Source organism: Peromyscus eremicus, chromosome 1 (assembly GCF_949786415.1).
Source record: "Peromyscus eremicus chromosome 1, PerEre_H2_v1, whole genome shotgun sequence".
NCBI lineage: Eukaryota > Metazoa > Chordata > Mammalia > Rodentia > Cricetidae > Peromyscus > Peromyscus eremicus.
Window position 1 is genome coordinate 122,580,693 of NC_081416.1, and position 6,386 is coordinate 122,587,078.

At 42.3% G+C, this 6,386-nt stretch overlaps 1 protein-coding gene across 1 annotated transcript in view; it reads right to left on the reverse strand.

Annotated features, from left to right (window-relative positions):
- Akap13 (A-kinase anchoring protein 13) overlaps nt 1-6,386 on the reverse strand; it is a 219,744-nt gene that overhangs the window by 118,712 nt on the left and 94,646 nt on the right. The gene's annotated exons all lie outside the window — the stretch shown is intronic.

Below are 6,386 nucleotides of genomic sequence, written 5' to 3' on the forward strand. Positions count from 1 at the left end.
TGAGCAAGAATGGTAAATAGTGCCAAGTGCGGGGAAAAGGCAAGAACATGAGCGAGATCGATTTCGCAGTGTAAATGGTTCACAGGCCATGCCAGTTACTTTTGCATCACACTGACCAAAATACCAGACGGAAACAATGGAAGGGAGGAAGAGCTCGTTTTGGCTCACAACTCAGTAGATAAATACATCATGGTGAGGAAGGCATGGCAGAAAGGCTCCAACTGCAGGAACAGGAGTGTGTGGCAGCAAGCTTTACCGAGTGGTGGACCTGCAAACAGCCAGAGCAGGCAGAACCAGGAACGGAGCGGGTTCAACCTTCAAAGACCTGTCCTAAAAGCCTACTGCTGCCAGCCCGTCCTCACCCTCTAAAGCAGCAATTCTCAACCAGTGGGTCACGGCCCCTTCACAGGAGTCACATGTCTATCAGATATTTACGAGTCATAACAGTCACAAGACTACAGTTATGAAGTAACAATGAAATGATTTTGTGGCTGGGGGTCCCCACAACATAAGGAACTGTATTAAAGGGTCGCAGCATTAGGAAGGTTAAGAACCACTGTCCTAAAGGTGTTCACAGCCTTCAAAACACACTGCAAACTGGGCACAGCACATGTCCACACTGCCAGCACTCAGGAGTAGAGGCAGAAGGACTGACGCAATCTCAAGGCCAGCCTGGTTTACACATTAAAACTGTTTTAAATATTAATTAAAAAAAAAAACTATCACCACAAGCTGGGGAACAAGTTATTAAACCTTTGGGGAGAAGGGCATTTCAGATGCAAACATGTTACATATATTCTTTGGTACAGCTATAGGGTTAGATTTAACTGTTCTAGGAATGAAAATTCAAGTTCTGCCTCTTGGAAATAATACACTAAACTTGCTGGTCTTTTCTTTGGTATCTTTCCCTTCAAGGAAAGTAGCTCGAACAAACCCTTACACGCTAGCTGCTGTAGGACTGTGGTCTTGGTAATTTACTCGGGAATTCAATAAAGCACAACAGAGGAAAAAGAAGAAGTATGAAATGCTCACTACGCTACAGGTGCAATGATGCCCCTTCAATCCTGTCAAAGCAACTCTGATGTACAGAAGCAAAGGAAACGCTTGAGTGCACACTGGCTGGGAGCACAGACAGAGATTTTATACTAGCTAGCAAAAGGTATGGCACACAAAGAGTATTTAGCAGTGAAATGGAAAAAGGAAGGAGCCAATAAGAACTTCCCTCTTCCATATGATCATCCATGGAAGGAATAAATACCATTATATACAACAAGACAAATAAGGGAAAAGGAACTGACACGTAATGAACAATGGCTTATATTGTTTTATTCATTCAAAAAACATTTCATTGTAGGTGACTTGCTTTATAGGTGTTATAGAAATATGTAAGATTTCTGGGTCTTCAAAAGTTATCATAGTAGTAATTGCACAAAATAAAAATAAAACTATAGAGGTAGGTAGTACCAATGAATAGTAGAATTTCAGCAAAATAAATGAAGAGCTTTGATTAGAGAACAGTCTCATGAGGAGAGGGGTGGCTCAGCGGTTAAGAACACTGACTGATGCTCCAGAGGACCCATGTTCAGTTCCCAGGCCGTCTGGTGTCTGATCACGCCAGGATTAAAAAAAGAAAGAAAGAAAACAGTCTTATAAAGATGAGAGTCAAACATGAGAAAGAAAAACTGGGAGCAAGAAGACATACACTACACATTAACAGTGTGAGTGAAGGTACAGGTGTTAATGAGTGTCAATAGGAAATGAAAACCAAGATGTCTACTGTGATGAGTTGAATAAGAACGGCCCCCATAGGCTCACAGATTTGAATGCTTGGTTACCAGGGAGTGGAACTATTAGAAGGTGTGGCCTTCTTGGAGGAAGTGTGTCACCAGGGGTGGGCTTTGGGGTTTGAAATGCTCAAGCCAGGCCCAGTGACTTTCTCTGCCTGTAGCCTGCGAATATGATGTAGAACTCTCAGCTACTCTCCAGCACCACGTCTCATGCATGCCACCATGCTTCCCGCCATGACGATAATGGACTAAACATCTGAACTGTAAGCCAGGCCTGATTAAATGCTTTCCTTTAGAAGAGTTGCCATGGTCATAGTGAGTGTCTCTTCACAGCAGCAGAACACCGACTAAGACATCTAGCCACATGTATTTGACTCATAATGGAATACTAAGAGCCTATACCATGGAAGCATATGGTGCCAGTGAAGGTTTTTCAGCAGAAGTGATTTCATTTGTGCTTTAATTGAGAACAAAGAAAAGTTTTCAGCTTCATTCAGTCTAATCATACTTGTCCAAATCTCATACAGCTCCACGTTCTTTACTGCACCTCATTTCCCACTATTCTTCAAGGTAAGTGTACAAAAGGCTGTTGTCTCCAAGTTCCAAAATTAGGATGTGGTTCACCCAACTTTAATTCCCCAGCTCATTTTAACTTATAGGATTCCCTCCCTTTTCTGTTTACCTTTACCAAAATCAACCTCTCAAACCCCATTTACTATTAGTACTCAGCTCTTTATCTACAGTTAGCCATTCCTACAGCTCGTCTTTGAAGGACTATGGCTCTTAGAATGCGTACACTGGCTCTATCGTGGCTTCCCCTATAACCACGGGTGCTGCCTGTCTGATCTGTCTTGAAGTAAAAGATGAGCGCTTCAAAAGCAACAGCCATTTCTTTAATTTTTCTCTCTAAATTAAATGCACTGTAAGACACAAAGGCCAGATAGTGTCAGATTATGTCTTTGTTCACTACTGTATCATAATCCTAAGATTCCCTTACTAGATGATCAAATTCAGTAAAGAGACAATGGGAAGAAAAAAAAAAAAAAGCCAGGCTGGGGCTGGAAAGATGGCTCAGTGGGTAAAAGCACTTGCCTTGCAAGCTGGACAACCTGAGTCTGGGTCCCTAGAATCTACCGAAAAGCTAGTCATGGGAGTGAGTGCAAGCATCAGAGTCCCCATGGAATCCTGGTGTGGAAAGGAGAATGTGCAGAAGCTTGTGGGTCTACACCACACACACACACACACACACACACACACACACACACACACACGACAGAGACAGGCAGAGAGAGAGACAGAGACAGAGAGAGAGAGGCAGAGAGAGAAAGAGACAGAGACAGAGACAGAGAGACACAGAGAGAACAAGAACATCAATGCTAGCATAAACAAATGAAAAGTTTAAATTTAAGAGGATAAATCCTAGACAGACAATCCTTCCCCCCAAAATAAAAAATTCAAAATAACTCTAAGTTTAGGAAAAACTGAATCTCATATAAAATCACTATGTATTTCTTTAGGAAATGACTTATTCTTCTGATTTTCTCCTCACAGCAAGAAGGAATAACTCTGGTACAGTCATTCCGTAAGAGAAGCCAAAAAATGATTCAGCTTCCCATGGAAGACTTTCCTCACTCCAGACAAACACACCACAGTACAGTCATGCTTTCCAAAGTGCAGAAGTACAGCCTGCTCTTTTTATCAAGGTCCAAAACACAAAGCAAAAAGAAAAGTCCTCCATGGGAAAAATGACACAAAAACCCACTGTATGACTTCACTGTCAGGTTCACGTTGGCATTCATGTATCCCCAAAATGAACAAACAAAGAAGACCCTGATTCTCTGCTGGAACTGACCTGAGAGCCTACTCCCCATGGACCAGCGTTCACAGTGCTGGGAGATGCTATCAAAGGGGCCAAGGAGAAAAGCAATCAACAGTCCTGCCCAGCTGTGACGCTTAGGATCCATGACCATGACCAGCAAGGCACTTCCATCTTGGCCAACAGCTGTCTATTTGGACTTAAGGCCAGCTCAACAAGAAGGAAAGAAAGCATTCCTGGTACTAGAAACCGAGCCAGCTTACCCAGGGCTAGTGAGGTCATAGATCTTAGACAGTAACCGCCTACTGCCACTTTCTTAAGTCAATATATTCCCAACTGCATTCTAAATACTCTTAGACCCTCGGAAACGTGTAGCTCTCACTGGGCATCAAAGAAGCTTCTTTTTGCAGCAGATGGAGACATTACAGAAAGCTACAACTGGTCAAAATACAGAGAACAACTGGCCGTGGGGTGCCTAACTCCAATAAAAACATCTATAAGACAACTGCACACCCAAGACTCAGGGAACACCGTGTAAGAGCCTGAGGACCAGAAAGTCTACTGAGAGAGTAGGTCTTGTGACAGGAAAGCTGAACTCATAAAGTATCAACAACACGTCACCTAAACAATGTCACCTAAAAAAAAAAAAAAAACCTGCAACAATGAAAACACAGACTGACATGTTAAGGTGGATGGAAGAAATTTCATGGGACTCCAACTTTAGATGAAGAGCTATGGGCAATTAACAACTGCTTAGAGAGAGCCCCCTAAATAGTTACCAAAAACCGAGGGGTCAGCTCTGAAATCACATACATACGAGGAACACTAAGCTGACTCAGCAAGTTGTACTTACATAGTTATGGGTTTGTATACATATAACAATAAACCAGCCTACAAGGAGATATGTGCTAAAATCAACTAATGATAAATTCTAACAAATTAGAATCGAAAGAACAAAACATCAATAATGGCTAAATCTTGGCTATTTTCCAGACCACATCTTAAATGAACTAAAACCAAGCAAAGTTATTTTTTTTGGTTGGATAATTTGAGGTGGAAGACCCTCTCTAAATCCAGATCATTTGAGGTCAGATCAACCCTAAATCTGGTCACACCTTCTGGTGGCAGCCCACACAAAGGACATGGAAGAAGGAAGCTTTTGCCAACTTGTGCTCACTCTCACTGGCAAGTTCATCTGTCCTGCTGCTGAGGTGTCAGAACCTACTTCTTTAGAATTCCAACATAGTCTGTAGACCAACAGCTCTCTAGGACTTCTTTGGGACTCCAGAACCAGACTGGGAATGCTGAGGTATCCGGTCTTGTGGACTGAACAACTACCAGATCCTTGGCCTTTCCATCAAGAGACAGCCACAGTTAGACTTACTCAGACCACAGCTTGTAAATCACTCTAATAAATTCCATATGTGTGTTTGTGCCCATTCTATCTGTTCTGTTCCTTTAGAGAATGCTGACTGATAAACATCTTTGCTGAAATCAGACCATCCCCCTCTCACTGGATAGGTTTTAAACCACGGTATAAGAGAGCAGCAGGGGGTGTTTCTTCAGGGTGTGTTAGTGCAGAACTTGAATCCCAGCACTTGAGTAGCAGGGCAGGTGGATGGATCTGTGAGTTCCAGGCTATCCTGGTCTTCATGGTGAATCCCAGGACAGCTAGGGCTATATAGTAAGACCCCGTCTTAAAAAAAAAAGAAAAAAGAAAAAGGGAAAAGATAAAAGTCAACCCTGATAACTGAAGAAGATAAGTAGTGAGCAGAAGTTCTACGGCATCTGTTTAGTAAGATGTGTTTTTTCAAGAAGTTAGGGCAAAACTGAAAACATTGATGAAAGAGTTAAGCTTAAAAAAAAAAAAAGCCTTTTCATCCAAAGCAAAGGGAAAGAAGAAATGATAGATATTTATAGTTTATTTCCTGGCCAACCTCCAAGAGCCTAATTTGGACTGAACTTAAAATGTCCCTGCAACAACCCCTATCCAGAAGACTAAATATCAGTGTGACCCACTGGGATAAAGGGCATTTGGCTCTAAAGAGTTGGAGTCTGGGAGAGAAGCCTATCACTGTAATTATCTTTCTGGCCTTTCCCCTCACCTCTACTTCCAAGTCTTCTAAACTGCAGTCATACAGGTCAACCTCCTCTCATACTAGATTTTACATCTGGAAGCCACCTACATGCCCGTAATACAGCCATATCTTCCCTGTGTACGTAAAAGTGACACATTTAAGTCTCCTTCAAAGTCCATCACATCCATAACACACATCAAACACCTGGGGTGAAAAGACATGGCTCGTCCTTCCTCTGACTGTTAAACTTGTACAGCACATGTCCTAGTTTCGTTCCGGTTGCTGTGATAAAATATCCTGACCAAAAGCAACTCAGGAGAAAGGGGGCTTTATTACAGCTTACAATTCCAGGCTACAGTCTATTGTAATGGAGAAGTCAAGAGAGAAACATCAACTAGTCATACTGCACCCACAGTCAAGAACGGAGAAAAAGAAGTACACACATGCCCACTTGCTTACACTCTTGTGCTCACTTTCATTTCTCCACTCTTACACAGTGCATAGGGAATGCTGCTGCCCACAGTGGACTGGTTCTTCTCTACGTTAATTTACTCATTAAGACTACCCACCACAGACGTGTAGACAGGCCAGCCCAAGATAGATCATCCCTCATGAGACACATTCTATCCCCAAGCGACTCTATATTTTGTCAAGTTAACAATTAAAACTTGCCATCAAAGCACCCATCCGTCTATCATCAAAGTT